This window comes from Nomascus leucogenys, chromosome 3 (genome assembly GCF_006542625.1).
Source record: "Nomascus leucogenys isolate Asia chromosome 3, Asia_NLE_v1, whole genome shotgun sequence".
NCBI classification, from domain to species: domain Eukaryota; kingdom Metazoa; phylum Chordata; class Mammalia; order Primates; family Hylobatidae; genus Nomascus; species Nomascus leucogenys.
The window spans coordinates 112,342,497-112,362,988 of record NC_044383.1 but is presented as its reverse complement, the minus strand read 5'-3'; the positions used below and the strand labels follow the sequence as shown (position 1 = coordinate 112,362,988).

Below are 20,492 nucleotides of genomic sequence, written 5' to 3'. Positions count from 1 at the left end.
ATATATTTGGACCCAGGGATTTGGATCCAGATCTCTATGGAAATAAAGCAAAAGCCCATGTCTGTCAACTTGGCCCTTTGGGAAAGTATATAAAAATCCTACCTAGCTAAAGAAATGTTTATAAAAGAGATTTGGCAGCCTAAATAGTTGTCATTCTGCTTATTAATAAATAGTGATATATGAAATTTAGCTTTACAAAGGGAGAAATGTCTACAAAGCAAATAGCTGTTGAAATATAATAAAGAGATCTCCCTCTGAGCTTTAGTGATTTCTATAATTTTTCACTTGGTAAGTTCTTAATAGCTGAAATTTCTATTATGGATGGGATAAGGAAAGTTTATTTTTAAACTCTCCTTGATAAATCAGAAGAAAATAAGAAATAAAGTCAGAAAAAAATCCATTCAAGCCGAATTTAATTGTTGAGTCATATATTTGAAAGCTAGTCATGTATTCAAGACATAGGAAGAAAAGAAGTAAATTCTTCCATCTCCCTAGGAATCAATGCTTATTTTCCAGACAATATCACTTCATCAGACTTTTACCTCAAAACTGCCAGACGGAAACATTGGTAACCATAGCATTCTCTTCCACTCAAATGATAGACTTCATTAGAATTGTGCATGCCTGCTTGTTTAGTATTGTTTTAGAGAATTTTGTTGTGGGAAGGGGGAATTTTTTAAATAAAGAATTTATGTGATTCTTCTCTCCCCAGGAACTTTTAGAACTTGTAGAAGATAAGGCAACATCCCCTGAATGACTAGAAATGACTAAGGACTGACAGCCACTTAGAATGTTATCATTTTCCGAGAGGGCCTGCTGCTGGTTTTGTGGGCACTATCTCCACAGTAGCAGCCACTTAATCGTTCAATGTTATTTGAAGAGGTTTAAGAGGTGCTACAGCTGCTGCATCTCAGGGTTCTATTTTTAATTGGGATGAACTTAACTGGGGCCTGAATCTCTTCAAGAGAGAGACTCTCAGGAAACATTTATGGCAAATCTACTGACAGCAGCAGAATAGAAAGATAACTCAATAATCAAATCCTCTGAGAATAAAGCACTTTTCCAGAAAGTCAACCTGAACAGAAGAGTTGGAGGAATTTCCAGCCTCTGTAAAAGATCCTTGTCTGTAAGGTGGACAAAATGCGTATTATAACTTACGTTTTGCATTATGGAATAGGAAACTAAGGTTCAGAGAGGTTAAGCGACATTCTATGGTCACGCAGTTAATAAGTGGTAGAGCTTTGACTAGAATCCACATCGCCTGACTCCATTTACAGTGATATTTCTACTATTCAGTGTTTTCTGGTTAAAAACATTTTTGAAGGGCTTTATTGCCTTTGTTTGTTTCCTTGTTTTCCTAATCAGATGGCAGGGTTACAGTTATTCATTCTCCTTTAAGTTAGTGGATGGATCTGTGGTCTTACTAAATAATCATGGTCAGAATGAAAGGTTCAACTGAAGCTCTAGATCACAAAAAATGCGAATAAACTAATATAATCAACATTAGAGTAAACTAGGCAATATTACTAATACTGTTTGACCTACTCATTCAATGTGAGAGAAGGATGATTGCTCCGATTGCTCACGTACAAACAGAAAGTGAGTCTCCCTGTCAAGGATGGTACAAGACATTCTTTCCAACACAGAGAGAGAAAATGTTGATCCCATGGAGAAACAGATCCTACAAAGAAACAGATTCATCAAAGAAAAGCAGATGAGACTATTTGAACTAAGAAAGAGAGCTGCAGTGTTGCTCAGTATCCAGATTCTAGAACTAAATTTTTTTCTAGAGTTAATAATAAGTATTAGAAACAAGAAATAAAGATCTCATTGGAGACCAGGAGGTATAGAATACACAGTAGAGCCTCCAGGCAGTACTGAATTTCCCCTCAACACACTGGCTAATAGTTACTTCATCTCTTTAGTGAGGATACAAAAAGCAAATGTATGAAAGTAACCCCCAAAAGTCCACCTTTGTTATTGTTTGGCCCACCAATTTGAATTGTGGACCATAGTCAAACTCCTAGACTGCCAATTGATCCTAGGTACTACATCTTAGCAAGGCCTAGTTTTTCTTTACATTGTTGTATACGCAAAAATTCTCAGGAGGTGAATGAGAACTTTTTGGATTTTTAACACAAAATATCTCCAAAAAGAGAGCTAATAATAGGAAAGTGTCAAGATAGTGAAGGAGTCTAGGAAAATGATGTGTGAATTTAAATCTCCCTCATGAACATCCAAATTCTACTCATTACAGCTCATTGGTCAACGTATTGCTTGTATAAACCTGTTTGTAAAGTTAAATGTATTAGGTACAGTAGGGACACTTGGACCAAGTGAAACCATCCTTATTTTACAGTTAAAATACTACTGACCAAAGTAGACAATTCTGAAAAAGCAAATCCTTAATGGCTGTCTTAATGAGATACATATCCACGTGGATTTATGACAGGTTACATAAGAACAGACAGGATGGTCTCCAACGTGCCACTCGTGGCAGTAGGAGTAGTGAATTAACTATTTGCACTATCCTATTATTAAGGACGAAACCACATATGCTTATGTGTGGGCAAACTGTGGGCTTATGGGAAGGAGAAGAGATGGAGACCAGAAGATTTGTATTATTAATAAATGTTACTATGGATTACTATGGACTCTTACTTGCTTCCTATTTATCTCTGATTAATACTCTCAGAGTCTCTCAGCTAAGACAGACCTAGCAAAATAATGAAGGTAATAAAGTTTGTATCCAGTGCACTTTCCTCCCCTATGTCTGTCCACCTCTTCATTCTAGCATCTTCTTCTCACTCTTGTTCCTTGGAAGACTTCCAGCCCACTCCCATTGCCCCAAATGGAGACAAGCCAACCTGAGCCTTCTTGTTATTTGCCTTCCTAGAAAGCCCACCTTGTTGCAGAGCACTGGTTGTTAAATGAGAAGGCATTTTGAGTTAGGTACAGTCAAGGAAGAGAAGAATAGATGTTTCCATATAGCAATTTAGAATAAGAAACTTGCTGGACAAGCGTTGAAAATTTTTTTAAAAAAAAAGGACACACTAAGGTAACACCAGTAATAAGCACAAGAGATTATGAAAACCCAGAATCTTGGAGGGGGAGCCCAGAGCTGGGACTCACACTTCATTGCTGCTGGTATCTCTCAGGGGGTGCAACAAGACTGATTTGGGGAGTACCCAAATAATCTAGAAACTTGCCTGCCACTCCAGGGTGAAAAGTCACTGCCGAGGTGACACTAATGGGAACAGGAAGAAGCAATACTCTCCTCCCTCTGGCAGGCTTGTGGTCCTCTTCTAGTGCCACCTAAGAGCTAGATGGTGAAAAAAACCCAGAGTCACAAAGTAGAATACAGAAAGCTGCTTTTGAAATGGAGACAATAGCTTAATAACCACACAGGTGATAAGTTGAGCAATGGTCTAATGCTTCTTCTTATTGAGTAACATGTACATTTTAATTGCTTTGCTTCTGATTAAATAGCAATATAAATATTTTCAGACTTGGGCAGGGATAATAAGGACTGGAAAAGAAATGAACATATTTTGAGGGCTAAGGAAATTACCTAAACTTCAAATATCAGGTGACTGAATTTTCTCCTAAGCAATAGCATTCAATCTTCACTGCACATTGGAATCATCTGAGAAGCCTAAAAACTACAAATGCCTTTGTCCCACCTCCAGAGATTCTGACTTCATTGGTTTGGACTGCGACCTGGACATGGGAAATATTAAAATACCAGGTGGTTATAATGTACAGGCAAAGTCAAGAACTACAGAGAAGACGGATAATAGTGAGCACAGCTGCCTAGCACTAGCATTTGTGGAAAGGAAAGAGGTTTGGAAGTGAGGTGTAGGGGAGGAAGCCCTCTGCCTTGAAGGCACCCTCGCTGTGCACAAATACAGCTAATACCCTCCTGAAGGGTGGCTGGAAGGTGGGTATTTAGGCTATGTTAGTACAGTCCCTTAGTGAATTAAGGAGCAAAGTATATGGAGGGGGAAAAACACGTGCAGCAATAAATGATTGGCGGTGAGAATGTAAAGGGTAGAAACATAATTTTAGGAGAGAGACAAATTGAACCAAGGGAAATGGAAAGTTAAACAATACAGCATAAAACTCAGTGCCCAGGGTGACTTGTACCTCTCTTACAGCTCTGTAAATGTGATACCATTTAGTCCACAAGTGTTTGTTTTTCACAGATTTGCTCTTTATCAAGCCCGTTCATCTGTGTGCCTTCTAAAACTGATGTAACATAGCTGAGAGAAAATCTTCTTTGCTGAATAACAAATAAAATATTTGTTAAGTGAATAAACTTACTGAATATCTGCCATCTTCTAGATATTGGAGTAGGCCCTAGAAAAAAGCAAAGATGAATAATACATGATTCCCAGTGGAAAGACAGAAAAGACCTCATTTGTAACATGTGGTATATTGAGTAGTATGAAAGATATAAAAAGTCACAGTACACTGTGGAAATTCCCCCTGCGGGAAAGGCACTGTTTTAGCCTCTAGGAGTAACATACAGGTCCCACCTTCAAGGAGCTCACAGTCCAAAATCTTGGGTCATGCAAAAACCTAATGCCAACTGGTACAAGCCACTAATCATGGGTATCTCATCATCCAATCAGCACACAGCTGTCACCCCTAGTGAGAGGATCTTTCTAGCTCCACTGTTCTACTTTTTCCTGGATGTCCTCACTGGGATTCTGGATAGTTCTAATATTAACAGAACCCCTTTGATCTGAGCTCTCTGCTCTAGACTGGAATTACTTCTGAGGACTTCTTTCTGGCCTAGATAAGATTGTCTAGAACAGTAACTTTCAAACTGTTATCAGCTGCAACCTGTATTAAGAAATACGTTTTCATCAGAACTCAGTCTACATACATCTGTGTGTGTGTGTGTACAGGTGTATAAAAAGCTAATTCAAGTTTCATGCAACAGTGCCTTCATCATGACATGAAATGCACTCTGAATTGTTTGTGTACTCTATCCTATTTTAAAATATTTTTCAATATGCTAGTTACAACTCACTGTATCGATTTCGTGACCCACTATTCGGTTGCAACCCACATTTTTTAAAGCCCTGGGGCAGTCCCTTAAAGTGTGATCCATGGACCAATAGCATTGACATTGCTTGCGAGTTTGTCAGAAGTGAAGACCCTAGACCAACTGAATCAGAATCTGCTCAGATTATTGAGGATCTTTTGAAAATGCAGATTCAGATTCAATAGGTGTGAGGTAGGCCTAAGTTCTCCATTTCTAACAAGCTTCTGGGTGACACTGATGCTGCTAATATTGAGAGCCTACTTTGGGTAGCAAGGATTTAAAGACACAAAGCAGATGGATAAAATTGAAATCACTTTTTGAGGCTCCACTCTGTAACTTCTGTGGGGGCAGAGATATATCTATATAGATCATCCCTGTATCCCACGTGCCTAGTAGATTGGCTGACACACAATCAGTGCTCAGTAAATGTAGAATTGATTCATTGAGTAGATGGATGAAGGAATGAATAAATTCCAGTTAGACTATAGAATCAACGCAGTCTCTCATGTATATGCTAAAGTACAAGTATCACTGTTGGTGAGAAAGGTGAGTCAGATCAGGAACTCACTCCACTGCCTCAACCACTAATGTAGAGGCAGGCAACTCAAGAACTCTTAATAAATAGAAACATATTTGTTCACAAATTAAACTAGCCTCCTATGTTGGTTTTTTATTTATAAATAGAAAGACCATACAATTTATCATCCACATAGAAACTCCAAGATTAAAAGAGGGCCCTGTTAATATATCAGACTGCCTGGACATGCAGAGACATACAGATACTTTAGAAGCAGTCAAAATACTACAGCTTCAGGTCAATATGGGGGAACATAACACCCCTCAAACCACTTTGTTGATACTTAGTGATAACACTTAGCACATTGTATCATGGTTGTTTGCTTAATGCCTAAGTTCCCAAATGCAATGTGAGCACCTAAAGGCCAGGGAGGGAGTTCACCTCTATGTCTCCAGTGTCATCTAGGACCTGACCACTCAGATGCAAAAAGGTCTATTGAATGGATTTGGTGGGCTAGAAACACACAACCTACCTTAGTAATAGGTTATCTTGTCTGTAGCCAACATAGGAAACTAGAAGGCATTGGGATACACTGATTCAGGGAGACACAGTTTCTTTTCCCTATAATAAAAAAAAGAATACTAAAACTCTGATTTCATGAAAAAAAATCACAGTAACAGCCAATGGCTGAAAGAAAGACAATGAAGTAGAGGAACATAAGCAACTAAAGATCTGTAGGGGATTTGTGGTAGAAATGACAGATGAGAGAATGCCAAGAAACAGGGTCTAGACAGAGTAGCTAGCAGCCAAGCAGAAATGCAGGATAATTAATAAGTTTCACATTTTCAGGCAACCAATTGTGCACCCAGAGATTGTTATTACTACAACCGATCATTGCATGTGGCAAGGCCAGGCTATCTGTAACTTATCCTACAGCCAAAATATCCTGGAGGTACTCCTGGCTGGCATCTAGCCAAATTGTGTCAGTTGAAGGAAGCTTCATATCTCTACCATGTCAGAATGGAACCAACTGCCCTTTGAGATAAAACAGCATTCAAATAGAAAACCCTTCAAAAAATAAGAGACAGACAAAATTTATGGATCCAAAGATCCAAGCAGTTGATGTAACCACAGGAATTATTTCCCAGATCTACAGGGACTGAACCATTCCTAGTAGATGCTAGCACAGTGTTGCTGACTGAATTGGGAGTTTATGCAGGCTCAGTGCTAGAATCCAGAGACATGCATCACTGAACAAATAGCTCAGGTTCTCTAATGGGCAGGCGGTGGCACCAGTTCACTAACTAGAAAGAGATGGGAAGGAGGGTTAAAGTTGAGGTAATACTAGCTCCCTTAAGACAGCAAATCTTCTGCAGAATATACTCCAGTTTGGGCTGCTTCTTCTGGATTTTGAGCTGAATGGTCTGTATGTCATCTTTTATGCCTTCTCAGCTTAGTTCTTAGGAGTTTAGAAGAGACAGAAATGGAGTAGAAAGAAACTAAGACCATCATTCAGTAATAACTTACCCTATGGCAAGTGCCATATTGTATCACCTCATTTAAGATTCAGAGCCACACTAGAAATTAGGCATCATTATCCCCAATTTATATACAGAAAGCCAAGAGGCAGAGAAGTTACAGTGAAGGCAAAGAAGATTTCATATAAGTGGGAAGTTATTGTGCCAGGCATCAGAACTTAGGTCTCTCTGACCCCAAAACTCCATTTGAAATTTCCCCATAGAGTCAGTGGCTCTATTGGGAAAGCCCTACTCACTCCACTCTGCCTTGGAATGATGTGTCCTTCAAACCCAGATGGTACGCTTCCTGTGTGAACTGCAGAAATAATACGTGAGTACCCTGGAAACCTGCAGTTTATTATTTCTGTCTTACCCTTAAAACACATGGTGGCCACAGCAGTTGGAAACAAATAAGAGGTGATCTGGTCCTGGGAAAGTGAGTAACCATGTAATTAGCAAAGCTAATATTGTGCAGTTTCAATAAATAACATGCTGTTTGTTACTATGAGACTTTTAATATTAAAAAGTGTGGGGGGTGTCTAAGGTAGACAAAAAAGATTATTTTAGGCACCTGGCAAAGGAGGAAAAAACTTACTCTAAGAAACTATCTCCTCATTGTTTAATGATCTTTACATCCTTAAAAAAACCCCCTCAAAGTTTTCCTTGCAGCTTGAGGACTTGATTATTTGTTGCATTGGTTATGAGAGTGGTAGAGTGAGACTTCCACCTGAAAATTTGCCTACAGAAAAGACAGCTTGTTATTATTATCCAAGACAGGGAGTCTCCTCCTCAAGGTTCCACCCCATGGGGTCTGAGCTGTGGCAGAAGAGGATTAAAGTGTTAGATCACGCAGCACAAGCAGTCCCTCCCAGGGTTCTTGGAAATGGCTGGAAACCATCGCTAATCTAGACATTTAAGTCTCCTCACATATCCTTCATTCCCAACTGCCTAGGTCAAACTCATTTTCTCCTTACCTAATTTTTCTGAAAATGCATCATTCAATATTTCTGTTTTGGAAGTATTCTCATCTTTTTCCATTTTGTGGCTTTGCTATCTAATTTCAAACATAAATCCACTAAGTAGAGTTGACATCTAGTTCCAGGGTCTGTCCAGGGGACTATAGGCATGCAATAAATGTTAAATCATGATGACAATAGATAACAAATAGCAATGTGATCACAGTGAAACACTTCATTTTCCTAGTTGCATGAACTCTACAAAGCTTTGACCCCAAAACAGCTTTGTATGCACGTGTGTGTGTGTGACACACACACACGCACATGTTTCTATGGTTTCTGTTACCATAGGAAGCATTTCCATTCTGCTCCATTGTATGTTTATACAACACCTCATTGCTATTGCTATGGTATCCAGAAACATTGCTTAAATTAAATGAATAGAAAACATCAGGGAAGAAGAAAGGGATTAAAATACAGAGAGTTGAAAGAGAACAGAATAACAGAGGGTAAGAATGGGTGATGATTTTTAGAAGCAATTATTTTCTAATGTAATTTTATTCTGGTACATTTCTTTTTGAACACATATTTCACCAAGCATTCTGATTCTCTTCGTCCATGTAAAAGCAACTTGGAGGTATGGAAAAGAGACCATATTTCTCAGTCTTATGATATTCCTGGGAAGGATATGGAGCCCAGGCCAAATCATCCTATGTGTTTCTCAGCACTGCACAAGTCATGTATGGTTGAAGAATAATCTTGAAAGTGAGAAATTTTCATAATGACCCCCCCAAAAAAGCCAATAATAATGCCTCCATAAGGTGGCACAGATGAGGTGGGTACAACTGCTATTGCTGATTGCACAGTTGCTGATTATGAGTCTCAGGTCTTTAGCAGCATAAGCTGGTCATGCCATCAAGCTCAGTCCACACACTGCCCTGCTTCTCCCCCAGCTGAAATCTTCTGATTCTCTTCCTCAGTCTCTCAGACCCAGCCAGATTTGAGGCTAAAAGTTTAACTAGCTTTCTAGCCCCATCCTTGGCGCCTTCTTCAAGTCATGCTTGGTGCCAACCCAGACCTGGTCTTATACATAATTCTGCCATTTTCTGGTTTGTTCCCTGGAGTGGGAGTACCAAGTCCCTGTGTCTGCTTAATGTCCCAAGACATTAAGCAATACTTACATGAGGTTCTCAACATATTTGACCTAATAATACTAATAGATGACATTTGTTCAATGCCACCTATGTGGCACATAAAATATAAATGTATATGCCAGGCACCACTTTCCATGACTGATCCTGACATTTACAGATCAGGAAGCTAGCTTTTTCAGAATACCCAAAGCTTCTTAAGTGATGGACTTGATTTGAACCCAATTCTGAGGAAATTAGAATCTAAATCAAATTTTAACTTTAGTACATTGAAAAATTGTAGCCTTACATTAGAGCAATCTGTTAACATCACCAATAGTTGGACAAATTAGCATGAGGTGCATCCTGGTATGATGCACTGAGAACATAGCATCGCTTCAGTGTCATTCCTGCCCAAAGGGTATAACTTCAGTGCAATCATGAGGAAGCATCAGGCAAACTCAAATTGAGAGACAGTCTGAAAGACAGTTGACCTATATACCCTTTCTAAAAATGTCAAAATGAAAAAAGACAAAGAGAAACTGTTCCAGACTAAAAGAGACTAAAGAGACAACTAAACGCAACATGTAATCTAGATTGGTCCCTGAACATCCCCTCCCAAAACCTTTTCATTGGGACAACTGGTGAAATATAAGTTTGTACTTTAGATGTTAGCATTGATTCAGTATTAGCTTTCTGATTGCAATAATTATAATGTGGCTATATGAGAATTTACTTTTTCTTAGAAAACACACACCAAAGTATTTGAGCATGCAACTTATTCTCAAATGATTCATAAAATAATAAGTGTCTATATAGAGAGAAAATTATAAAAATAAATGTGGTAAAACATTAGCAATTAGGATATTATAGTTGGAGGGATATGGAAGTTCCTTGTACTCGTAACTTTTTTGAGAGTCTAAAATTATTTCAAAATAAAAAATTACCAAACAATTAATTCTATATAGTAGAAGAGTGTCCTTTTCAGTTATTGGAAGGGTCAAATGACCCATCCACATCACTACCCATTAGCAAGGCACCTGAGAAGCCAATTAAATTCAACAAGAGTCAGTTGTGCAACTAATAGTCCCTCAGCTCAATTGCTGGTAGAATGTCATGCTGTCCATCTTTCTACATTTAACCTTATTTCTTCCCATTTTCCTCCTCTCTTCTCTCTTTGTCATGCTCATGTTTTCTAGAGCACCACACTCAATGAACTATAAATTAGTGTTCTAGAGAAGGAGTGCAGCTCAGTGAAGAGTGGATTGTTGGGGTGCAATTTCCAGCTCTTCTGTTTAGTAGCACCGTATCCCAGGGTAAACGATCTCTAAAATGAGTGTGATAATACTACTTACCTCATGAGGTTCTTATGATGATTAAATAAAATATAAATGTAAGGTGCCTGGCACATATATTTATATTTTATGTGCCACATAGGTGGCATTGAACAAATGTCATCTATTAGTATTATTAGGTCAAATATGTTGAGAACTTCATAAATAAGTTAGCACTATCCTGAATGAGTTCACATCACGAAGGCACAAGGGGCTAGAATTCAAAAGGGAATGTGAAGTGGAGCAACTATATAGCCATGACTGAATTAAGAAATGCCCCAAATTCAAAATAACAGAAGACATGAGCATAAATAAGCAACTTAATTCCATTTTAGGGCTGTGACAAATCTAAACAAAGTGGAAATTACAGGCAAGAGCAGCAACAGCTTAAGGAAAAATGAAACCTAAAAACAGTTCTTTGCCTCCCAGGGGAAGACTTTAAAAAGATAGGGAAGAATATTTGATTATGAGACAAAAACATGTGTTACTTTCTCATTTCCTGCTCACGAGATGCTCTGTCTGCCATTATTTAAGCTGTGTCAAGGACATATAATCAGAGACTAAGCAGATATAAATGTTCAGCAGGATGATTCTTTATGACTCCTTGGCACCCTATGCCAAACATTAATAAGGTTTATGAGAAGTGAGTGAGCACTGTAAATTGCTCTCCTTCTAATATGAATCACGCGGCAGACTTCATTTGTTTCCTGCATGCTGACCTGACAATGAGAAATAAATCTGATAAAGTTCTCTAACTTGGAAAGGATTTGTATTCTGTCCAGGGAATCTATCTCAATGAGGAAAAGGTTATTGGGCTTGGAGCCACAGGCAATAATGTGTATACCTGAACCGCTCCTTTGGTATTCTGAGCATTGTCACACAGGATTCCTTGCTTATTCAGCCTTTTTAAATGGTCCCGAAGGAATGTTTTTGTGCAAGCCGCTCAGCCCACAAACTCGCCTGCTGTGCATGATTTAGGACTGAAATGTCATTAAGTGAGCCATATTTTACTCGCAAGGGCTGGGTGGCCATCACTTTAGATCCTCTGTCACCCCAAACTCCATCGCTTATTTACATTTTTCATATTTAAGGGGTAAATAGTTCCAAGACACATACTCCAGTTCATGCCTTGTCAGGGTATCCTGCAAGCAGGTCAAAGAAAAGGGAATTAGCTTCAGCTTGATTTTTGAGTATTTCACACTGTTTTGCATTCTGATGCTAATGATACTATTCTTAAAACAGTAGTGTGCTGTATTATAATTGCACATAGGCAAAGTCATAACCAACAACTGTCGGGAAGGAAATTTTCCATCTTGTGAAAAAACATAAATACCAGATGCTTCAGCACTATATTCTCATTTTTTTTCTAAAGGCCTGAAATTAAATAAAACTACACTTGGAAATAATTAGAAATCCAAGCAATGCTCTCTATCCAAAATGGTGAGGTTGTGTTATTATTATAATATCAGTGATACTCTTTTCTTTTAACACAAGGATCTCAAAATATATCCTGAAAAGCTAAAGAAAAAGTTAACTAAATAAACTGTATACAGGACAATAATCATAGTGTCCCCACAGAGTCTGATTTTTTTTTTTTTTTTTTTGAGAGAGAGAGAGAGGTGACCCTCTGTTATGCATGCTGGAGTGCAGTGGCCAGAATCTGAATTGCAATGCAAAAGTAAAAACTGTGGCAATTACTGATGTATACACCAATACTCCTAATAATAATTAAATTCAAGTCATAGGTAACATGTATTGAATACTTACTACATGCCAGCACTGGGCTAAGCTCTTGAGATGGATAGCTGCTTTGAGTCCTCACTTCTACCCTAAGAGATAAGTACAATTATTATCCCCCATTCTACAGAGAAGGAGAGTAGAGCTTAGAAGGAGGAAAATATTCCATCAAAGGTCACAGAGCTTATGTTACAGAGGCCGCATTCAAACCCAAGTCTCTCTCCAGAGCTAAAGCTCAGCCACCTTGCCATATAATCTCTATCTTTGAATTCTAGCCTATTTCTTCAGCAGCAAAACCCTTTCCAACAGTGCGAGAAGTAGTGATGCCAAAAAGCTAGCAATTTCTTAAAAGATCCATCTGGAGGCCGGGTGTGGTGACTCACTCCTGTAATCCTAGCACTTTGGGAGGCCGAGGCAGGCAGATCACTTGAGGCCAGGAGTTTGAAACCAGCCTGGCCAATATGATGAAACCCTGTCTTTACTAAAAATACAAAATATTAGCCAGGCATGGTGGCAGGCGCCCTGTAATCCCAGCTACTTGGGAGGCTGAGGCAGGAGAATCACTTGAACCCAGGAGGCAGAGGTTGCAGTGAGCTGAGATCATGCCACTGCACTCCAGCCTGGGTGACAGAGTGAGACTCCATCAAAAAAAAAAAAAAAAATCCATCTGGAATCCTAGTCAAGAAAAACATTAAGATATAAAAAATAAGGATATCACATGGACCAGGAGTGGAAACAGAGAAACACCAAGATCCCAATTATGGCCAGTAGCCCATTTGTTGGATATCAAACAATTATGTATCGAGCACCTTCTGTGTGTCTGGCACTATTCCAGGCACTTGGATTTGTGGGGGTAACTCGCCTTTGGATTGTTCCATATTAATTCAACACTTTTATCAGAAATCCAGGTATCAGTTTCTCTGTACTGGGAGCCAGAGCCTCAAAGTTAAATAAGACACAGCCCCTGGTTTCAAGGACCTTATAATCCAGTGCAAACCTCACAGACAAGAATCAGGAGTACTTTGCTCTTTTACATAGTTGTGCTGTCTCCTTACTCTCGTCCCTTCTTTCCCCTAAAAAATGAAAGCTAACTCTCCATATCGAAAATCAAACTTTTAAGATACATCATATTTGTTTTCATAATTACCCCTTAAAAAGAAGCAACAAGGCAAAAACCATCTCAATCCATAGAATCAAAATGCGTGAGAGCTTAAAAAAAACAACCTTAAAGATCATGCATGCTCTGAGGAAACCAAGGCCTCAGTCTCCGAACAACTGGGGGAGCTGTGCCTCTACCCCACGTCATCTGGCTTCCAGGTACTTGGTTCTTCCCCAGTGCACCATGTTGAGCTACCTCCTGCGTGATCAACCCACGTCCCTTCTGACTGCCAGAAGAAAATGAAAAGTTTTATTGTTCATAATTTTGGATAAATTGCAATATTGTAGGTTCATATAAATTCACTCACAAATTACACTCAATAAACCCCAGTGAGCAATGTAAAGGCACGATACCACCCCCTCTCTTGCTGGGAGGGCAAGGTGATGATGGAGCAGGAGGGAGGAGAATGGAGAAAACTCATAAATTAAGAGAAGCAAAGGAGTGATTTCATCAAACTGCCAAGCTCAGTCCATGGAATGTTTCAATTGTATACAATTTATAGTGTTCTGAGGGGGATGATTTACGGGTCCTAATTTTTCACAATAAAAAGCTCAGTGGGGATTCTGTGAATGAAATATCTTTTTTAAAATAAATTAAAAATGTAGTTTGAAACGAGGGTCAGTGGTGCCACGTCTGGAGAATAACTCCTTATCGGATCAGCTCCAAAAATGAGTCACAGGAGAAAGACCCTATAAAACATGTATTATTTAAAAAAGCACAGGAAGGTTTATGACAAATAAGCAATATGCAGAAAAGCATATCTGATCCAATTTGTTCCATCAATAGGATAATATCTTTATCATTAGGTTTCAATGAAAAAAAATGAACTGGATAGAAACCTAAGGGTTTTCATGAAGATTAAGGTGTTTAAACAATGGGAGAAGAAGAGAAAGGAAGGCATAAAAATGAAATCTCATAAATAAGTAAATGTGTCTCATATTTAGGAAAAAACAAAATGTAAATACGTACTGCTTCCTGCAAATTTGACCTCTATGGAATTAGAACCTAAATGTCATGCAATAATTCTTAGACCCTTCCTTCAGTGAGGTCTTCTACAAGGAGAACATTAAGAGCCTCCCCTCTCTTCATAGGTGCAGCCAAATGATAGTCCTATAAATGGGGATAGGCCCACTGAGCCACAATCCTACATTAACTGGGCCCACCTGTGTATTGGTCCATCCGTTCTTCACAGCTGTGGCTCAACCTCAGCTTCCTGATAGCAACTGAATCCTTCAAGAGGCTATATTCCTGTTCCTCCAGGCTGGGTTCTTAACCAACTACCTGGACTTTCCAATTTCTCTCTCTGAAAGGCTGACTGAACCCCAGTCCTAGTACACCCAGTTTCTTGCCACCCACTCCTGACTAGTTGGTCTTGTATCTCAGCTCCAGCAAGAGTAGAGCTTGAGTTGACTACATCACTTTGAACGGGGACTATTTATAGCAAGTTATCTCCCTCAATACACACCTCTTAGTTGATGCTTTATCTCCTGGGCTCCATCTCCACAAGCCAAACCTGTTGTTTAGCCAAGATTATTCACATTTTGATGGTGATTATTTAGTAGTTGAAACAAGGAGATCAGAATCAGGTTTCTAAATTTGTAAGTGCTATTTTTAATTTCCTAAGTGAAATATAATTGTCTCAAATCTTTGTACATTTCTTGCTTCTTTCATTTTTGTGGTGGATAGGCTTCAAGGTGGTCCCCCCATGACCCCAGATTCTTATTGTTTATGCCCTTGTATAACCCCATCTCCTTCAGATTAGGTAAGACTTGTGACTTGCTTCAAATCAATAGAATATAGCAAAGGAGACAGGAAGTCACTCTCATTATTACATTATGTTATGTAAGACTCCATCTTTCCAGCAAACTTGCTCCAAAGACTCTCTTTCAGTAGCTGTCTTGAAGAAGAAAATTGCCATTTTGTAAAAAGGCATATGAGAGAGAACCATGTAGCATGGACCTGGGGTGGAAGGGGCAGCCAATAATTGCTGAGAAAGGCTTCATCTGATAGCTAGCAAGAAGCTGGAGCCCTCAGTCTTACAACCACAAGGAAATGACTTTTGCCAACAACCTAAGTGAGTTTGGAAGGAGAACCATCTCCACTTGAGCCTCCAGATGAGAACTGAGCCTCAACTAACATGTTGATTGCAACTTTGAAGAGGACCAGTTAAGACATTCCCAACATCTGACCTACAGAATTATAATTACAGAAATATATGTGTGTTGTTTTAAGCCACTATGTCTGTGGAAATTTGTTAAGCAGCAATATATAACCTATACAACTTTAACTCAAATAAATACAAAGACAACTCAATTGTGCACTGTGGTGAATAGTATAAAAGACTCACTTTTAATCCTTTAGACAAAGCTAGAAGCAAGAAGGAGTTTACAATCTGGATGGAAAGATGAAACAAAATTAAACAATATCATATGACAAATGAGAATTAGCATAGGACCATTTATGATCAATTGCCAAATACATGAGGCAGGCATAAATTCTCCAAGTATGCTGTGGGAAGAGAGGTCACTGGGTCCCAGGAAGAGTTTACGATGGAAGTAGAGGAAGTTCCACAGTTCTTGCAGGATAAATAGAGCTTGCTTTGGCAGAGATGAGGAGTAACACATTTGAGACAAGAAATAGATAACAATTAACACATTCTGATCTCTGTAGAAATGAAAATGCCATTCTCCATGGGATGAACAATTATATAAAACAACAATTATATGACTTTGGCAAATTATTTTCTCTCTCTAAACCTCAGTTCCCTCTGCTGTAATACAGGAAAAGTAATGGTATCATCCTCCGTAAGTTGTTTTGAAAGTCCAATAACAGAATTAAAGTGCTTAGCACAGTAAGAACCTGATACTTTTTGCTATTATTATTGCCAATAGAACTTTTTTATACTTACTAGAAGAGAACGCAGTTCAGTAAAAGAACTGCCATTATACCAGACCCTTTAAGTCAGCTCAGAGTCAAGCTAAGAGTCTCAGTCTCTTCTCTGGGCCATTCCAAGGACACGTTGCCTTCAGTTCCTGCTTCCTGCCTTCCTGCCTAGCATTGTTAGGCACTTTTATGACAATAAAGATTCTCATACTAAATTACTGGGCAACTCGAGAACAAAGGGCTTGTTTATTTCATCTTCTTAACTCTCACCAGGTCCAAAACAAAGCTTGGCATCTAGTAAATCCTCCTGAAGTGGTTTGCTTTTGTGTTTTTCAACGACGAGGCCAGCATCGCAGGAGGCTGGGGACTGTGGGGGGTGGCAAAGATAAAGATATTGCTCAAAATTCATCCTATGTCCTTTGAAGTGTTTTGCTTAAGGTTTCAGAATTTAATCCCACCCTGTCCAGCTTCAGGGGAATTTTTCTGGCCCAGTTAATATAGTTAGTTCAAACTTTATTTTATTTAATATAGCTGTTGGCTACCATGGACACATTCTTTTCTTCTTTTCTTTCAGAGTTCATCTCGAGATGTTTCTTGTTTGCAAGTCTCTCCACAATAATTAATTGCCATGATCAGCAGCAACCTGAGGAGGTCCCATTCATTTGTATGTTTGCAAGCTGCACTGCCTCCATGGAGAGAGCACCCATCCCCTCTCTTGCACCAAAAATTCAAATTTAGAACGCACTACATCTATCGGGCATTTATAAACATGAGGCATATGTGAGTCTTTTGGTTAGCTGATGGTATTTACAGTCTTCCTGTTGTTCAGCACCGACACTGGAATATAAGTCCCAGGAGTTTACTGGAATATTCACATATGGTCAAATATTATGGCATCTTGGTATATTTGAGATGCAGTGTGTTTTCACACAGACAATTGGCATCTGGCTTGAATGTTGAAAGGTATAGAGGGAAACGGAGATGCCAATAGGAAATCAAAAGAACAGAGGAGCATGAAGAATCGCCTTTCTCCCAACCAAAAGAGAACTGGAAATGCAGCAGCTTCCTCAGATGATCAGCTGTCCACATCTGAAAATTCAGTGTGCCTCCAGGGTATTTTCACTTGAAATTAATCCAGAATGTTGTTTCCTTCAAATAAGTGAAAAAGACCTGAACAACTGAGTTGATTTATTTTAAGAACTGAAGCCTATAAGAAGAGGATGTGGAGGAAAGGCTTGAATTCCATCTCTACAACTTACCAGCTGTGTGTCCTTGGGCAAACTGCATAACCTCTCTGCACATTGGTTTCATCATCTATAAAAATGGCAACAGATACACCTGATGCTTTACTGCACTGGGTAGTTGTGATTCTGATTAATATGAAGTAACATATATAGTCTTATAAAATATAGAATAGTATTATTATTAGCTTCATTGAATCATTTTGTAAGTGGAATATATATAATTAATTTCAAAGTTATTATTAATTGTAGTAAACAATTTCTTGTCTGCCTAAGAGCACATCTTTTCTGGGAACTGCCCCTCGACTATCTCCCTCCCAGTCCAGACTTCATCAGCTTTGTAGGAGTCTCCATGTTGAATAGCAAGGGTTCTCTACCCCTGGGCCACAGACCAGTACCTGTCCTTGGCCTGTTAGGAACCAGGCCGCACAGCAGGAAGTGAGCGATGTGCTTCATCTGTATTTATAACTGCTCCCCACTGCTCACATTACCCCTGAGTAATGTGAGTAACCTCTGCCTCCTGTGAGATCAGCAGTGGCATTAGGTTCTCATGGAAGCGTGAACCCCACTGTGAACCGTGCATAGAAGTCATCTAGGTTGCATGCTCCTTATGAGAATCAAATGCCTGATGATCTGTCACTGTCTCACATCACCCCCACATGAGACCTGTCTAGTTGCAGAAAAACAAGCTGAGATCTCCCACTGATTCTATATTATGGTGAGTTGTATAATTATTACATTATATATTACAATGTAATAATAATAAAAATAAAGTGTGCAATAAACGTAAAGCACTTGAATCATCCCAAAACCATTCCCCTGACCCTTGTCTGTGGAAAAATTACCTTCCACAAAACTGGCCCCTGGTGCCGAAAAGGTTGGGGCCTGCCGTTGTATAGCACAAGTTCAGCCTGGCCACAGCTTATTGGGATGATATACTTAAGGCTTAGCCATATTCCTGTCCTCAGGGTATGTGACAGCACATTCCTTGTAGCAAATCCATTCAGCACATTCCTTGTAGCAAATTTTCTTGCTCAAGCTTGTTCAGGTCGGGTTTCTGTCACATGCAACAAGAAAGATTCCTAACACAGTAACAAGCTAAGCGTAAAAAATGGGGAAAATAATACTTTTAATGGAAAATAATGGAATAAGAAATGAGAAATAAGAAATAAGACTGCCTAAGCTATTTGGTTCCAGCTATTGAAATCTCAGTATTGTGACTAGACACACGACACAGCAAATCATAATCTCATAGTGCCTTAATCCTAATCTATAAAACGGAAATTCTCACCACCTTCAGGATGCAAAAATGATCTCTTATATCACCAAATATAATTGAAACCAACTCAAGAATCTCATACTGGCTTGGTCCTCCACTTCTCCTTCCTCTGCATCATCTCCTGAGAACTCTAGGAGGCTTAAATAAATTAAACAGGAGAGTCATCTAACTTTCAACTCAGAGCATGCAAAGAGTGTCACCAGTTGGCATGGTCTCTGGAAAGAGGGAAAAACTGCCAGCAGCACTACTCCCTTGGCACCATACTCCACCCAGCCTGCTGAGACCTGCCAGGCTCACGCTCAGCCAGGCCCCTCTGAAGTCCCAACTACCTACCAGGCTCCACACCCAGTCTGATACAGGTGTCCAGCTCTTCCAGACCCACATCCACTTCTTCTCTCATTCCCGTCTCAAAAATCAACTCAGGAGTCTGACTGCTTTCCTTTTCAATCTCTGGGATTTAAAAAATAAAAATAACAATTGTTTATTCTACTTCTCTTTTTTTTTTTTTCATTTTTTGAGACAGAGTCTCGCTCTGTCATTCCGGATGGAGTGCAGTGGCACAATCTCAGCTCACTGCAACCTCCGCCGCCCAGGTACAAGTGATTCTCTTGCCTCAGCCTCCCGAGTAGCTGGGATGACAGGTGGCTGCCACCACGCCTGGCTAATTTTTGAATTTTTAGTACAGATGGGATTTCACCACGTTGGCCAGGCTGGGCTTGCACTCCTGACCTCGGAAGGTAAGGGTTCCAACTTGCCATCCATGAAGTAGATCAGAGTCATCTGGAAAATCTCAGCACTAAGTCACAACTGTCAATACACGGAAAGTCAATTACCTAAAGCCCATTAGTTCTCACATCAGGTCACAGGTAGGTGGCCAAATTTTGATTGATGCACTAAATTTGTTTTCATTTTAATACAGGATATGTAGAGCAAAGCCATTATCCAGAGTCTTGCTGAGCAAGTAGAGAATGTGCAAATGAGAGCAAAGATGTGCGGTATTAACACCACACCAAAGTGCTCAGATTTACTGAAATCTGGGGAAAATTTTTTCCCCTGAATTCAAAATACAACACGTTTGAAGAATTATACAATTCTATATAAATGCAATATATTCCTGAAGGACAACCAAATGATAAGAAGCTAACAATGAATAATTTAAGAATGCCACCAAGCTTCTAGCAATGAGAAGTAACTTCCAAAAGTGGGAGGCTGAGAAGCAACTCCTAGGTATATTTAATCCTATGTGACAGCCACCTAATTATGTACCTACCAACTGTGAATGACACATAGCCAGTTCTCAATACATATTTGTGGAGTTAATAGATCTTGTTGAATGCCTACATTTTCTGAATTAATTAGTAGCTTAAACCCATAATTTCTTACCTACTTTAAAAAAAATCCCCTTTGTGGAAATTTCCTAAACTACTGAAACATGAAAGAACAAAATGTTGTACCCATCTGTTTATCTAGGCCCATGTGACAAATAGGGAAACTGATCCTTGAGTGATCACTACAGTAAGGGAATGTCACAGAGATCTTAATATTCCTTAGTCAGCTTCTACTAACTACACTCTTCTCCAACTTTTCACAGCCCCTCATCCCCCGCCAATCTCATTTCACAAATTTCTAACAAGAGAATAAAGAAAGGAGGTAATTGCAATAATGTCGGAGGTGAAAGACAGAGAA

The 20,492-nt window shown here is 39.2% G+C and overlaps 2 long non-coding RNA genes across 2 annotated transcripts; both read right to left on the bottom strand.

Annotated features, from left to right (window-relative positions):
* Positions 1-3,164: 3,164 nt before the first annotated feature.
* Positions 3,165-18,585, bottom strand: LOC115834457. Its single transcript, XR_004029354.1, has 5 exons — positions 18,373-18,585; positions 7,683-7,826; positions 6,103-6,191; positions 4,324-4,359; positions 3,165-3,322 (listed from the first exon to the last, which is right to left on the bottom strand). It is a non-coding gene; the product is annotated as an uncharacterized LOC115834457 (long non-coding RNA).
* LOC115834458 lies at positions 15,720-17,811 on the bottom strand. The gene is made up of 2 exons (XR_004029355.1): positions 17,546-17,811; positions 15,720-17,435 (listed from the first exon to the last, which is right to left on the bottom strand). It is a non-coding gene; the product is annotated as an uncharacterized LOC115834458 (long non-coding RNA).
* Positions 18,586-20,492: the final 1,907 nt, after the last annotated feature.